Source organism: Ruditapes philippinarum, unplaced genomic scaffold (assembly GCF_026571515.1).
Source record: "Ruditapes philippinarum isolate M1 unplaced genomic scaffold, ASM2657151v2 ctg6132_1_1_1_1, whole genome shotgun sequence".
NCBI lineage: Eukaryota > Metazoa > Mollusca > Bivalvia > Venerida > Veneridae > Ruditapes > Ruditapes philippinarum.
In genome coordinates, this window is record NW_026856819.1 from 81,285 (window position 1) to 84,141 (window position 2,857).

The 2,857-nt window shown below is 29.3% G+C and overlaps 1 long non-coding RNA gene across 1 annotated transcript; it reads left to right on the forward strand.

The window, feature by feature from the left end:
* The first annotated feature begins 1,167 nt into the window (after positions 1–1,167).
* Positions 1,168–1,653, forward strand: LOC132747795 (uncharacterized). Its single transcript, XR_009628163.1, has 2 exons — positions 1,168–1,271; positions 1,491–1,653. It is a non-coding gene; the product is annotated as an uncharacterized LOC132747795 (long non-coding RNA).
* The last annotated feature ends 1,204 nt before the right edge of the window (positions 1,654–2,857 follow it).

Sequence of the window (2,857 nt, forward strand, 5' to 3'; positions counted from 1 at the left end):
TTATATTCCTTTATTGAATTAGTCTGTAAGTGATTTTTGTCAGGAAAATTTGCGTAACAATCTTTTTCCGTATATTCAAAATTAGCGCTTAAACAAAAAAAAAAGTTGGAAATAATTTTTCACTTTATATTAACGCTTTAAATGTTAGTTAATATGTTTTGTTGTTTGTTGTTTTATTTTTTAGTTCTTTATGAATAGTATTAATTAATAAATTGATATTAGTCAAAACCCCGTTTATAAAATACCGCTGGTCAGGGGAAGTTATTGTTGCGGTCAATGATTTTGTTTGTTGTCTATGATTATCGTTCGTGCAAATGGTGGCGCTGTTTGGAAAATTTGAAAACAATACGATTGGCAATTTATTTGGATTTCGAAGGTATTACCGTAATGTTTTACTTTAGTCTACTGATTATTTTCTAAAATATTATTATTTATTCTTAAAATTCTACTTTAATTTACTTTATGAAATAAATGAGAGATGAAAACACATGACTGAGTTGATTTGACACGTTTTCGCGACCTAATTGAATGATTTGGGTTCGGTAGGCCTTGTAAGCATGATGTCCTTGGCAATTTATGATTTTACAAATTTTGTCTTTCTTTAATTTATTTTTCATATTATTAAACATTTGTCTGTACTATATCCTAATTATAATTTAATCAATTATAAAATTGAAACCTATTAAGTAGTTCGGCCCACATAATTTACGTCCCAAGACAATATATATAAATATGTCTATGTTTATATTTTAGTGATAGTACAATACAGAGTGTTAATTAGTTTGAAAAAAAAAACATTATTATTAAGTTAAATAACAAAGTTGAGTGTTAAACTTTAAAGATGAAAAGTCATAAATTTATAGGGAATAATAAATATATTTCTATTTTATTATATATTATTTTATATTCTAGATCCTGGTCCTTGCTGAAATTTAGAGTATTTCAGCTGTAGTCTGTATACCATACACTCAACATGAAAAGGACTGTCAGGTTTGTTAAATTGAAATAAATTCTTATTAATTAATTAATTATATATTTGAATTAATTTACAATACAAAGTATAAATTTTTCAACTACTGGATATTTATCTTGTCTTAAAATATATTATTTTCTGAATATTCCTGTAACATTATTTATAAAAAATTTACATGTTAAACTTTGTTGATTTCAGGATGCTGCATAAAATGGTCTAAGCTAGAGCCTAGAATGTTAATTTCTTGTGAATATGCTGCAGGGAACTGACGGGGAGCAGTTTTTCTTACCAATCATAGGTGAGACTTTTAAATAGCTTCTTTTTAAAAATATTTTGTTGTCTTATAATACAGTATTTGCTGTCAATATGAAACTTAGCTATGTTTCAATTTCTTTGCTGTTTTATGATGTAAATCTTAGAGAAAAGCATTTTAAGATAAAAACAAATCACTAAGTTGAGTAATTATATGTATAATTTGAGATTGACCAAGTCAACAACTTCTTATTTTTATTTGCAGAAGCAGTAAGAGACAGCCAAAGAAGTACTCAAACACCTGACATACCCAGAAAGATCTAGAAGAAAAGATTGGAACAGATTGTAGCTTAATTGTTAAAACTATTTAAGTGAATTTAAGCTGCACTTGAACTGTATTTTTTAAATAAAATATCTGAAGTATTTAATATTGTCTTGATATTTTGTTAAACTTGGTAACTTTGTTTTATATCCAAAAATTAAAGTATGGTGGGTTTTCAACGTTGAAATGACATTGAAACTTCAACGTTGTACACTGCAACGTTGTATCAACGTTGAAATTTCAATGTTGTTTCAACTTTCAAATCCGAATATAAATCCAACCTTATTTCAACGTTGAAATCTGACCACAATTCAACGTTGAAACAACGTTGATGTGCCTGCTGGGAAGGCATATTCCTACCAAATATTGAAAACATCATCAATTACAGATTTTTAGTACTTGCGAGTAGTAAACTAATTTAAGCACTTGTGACCTTGATATCTATATAATATAGGACTATCCAAAGTATATAACTACAATAATGAAAAATATACAAGGAAGAAGAATAAATGAAACTACAAGGAGAAAATGTAGGAAAGCGCAAAAGAAGTACAAAAGAACGGAAGGACAAAGCAGCGGCTTTCTGCTCTCGGCATATTTGTTGGGGCATAAAAGCCTCATTAATGAAATGTTAACTTCTCATTTTTGATGGTTTAAAGAGCGTCACATATATGTTCCATTCAATAACATGACTTTAAGCTTGTAGCATTGCATAAGCGACCAATCATTTCTAATTCTCATTATAGCTATAGATCAATTGGCGTAATTGAACAACTTTTGAGTTTAGTCAGAATTATCTGTGGCGGTCATATTTGGTCATATGTGGCATTTCAGCATAACTGTTGAAAGTTGACCTCATGTGTATCCAGTCTCTTGTGTATCTATTTAGGTACGATTAAAAAAACGAAACAGCACTTCGGACTTGTAGAACAGATTAAAATTATACATAGATACAGCTTTGTGATGATATCACCATAATAGTTGAATGCATTTAGCCAATAACTGGCTGCAACTAAAAATGAATTGCCTCTTGCCACAAGCAAAGCTAAAGCCAGACAAACCTGCACCCGAGTAGGGATTGAACCAATGGCCCTAGGATTAAGAGGCAGACACCTTAACCACTATGCTACCACTCCCTTTTAAATATATTGTTGGTAGCGCAATTTTTGTATTCGTTGTAAACATAAACTGTTCAAAATCAAATGCAGGGCAAATCCATTACACTAACATAGAATATTGTTTGTTAGATTAAAAACAAGAAAGATATCATAGTTTTAAGATTGTATACATGTAAACAACAGATATATATA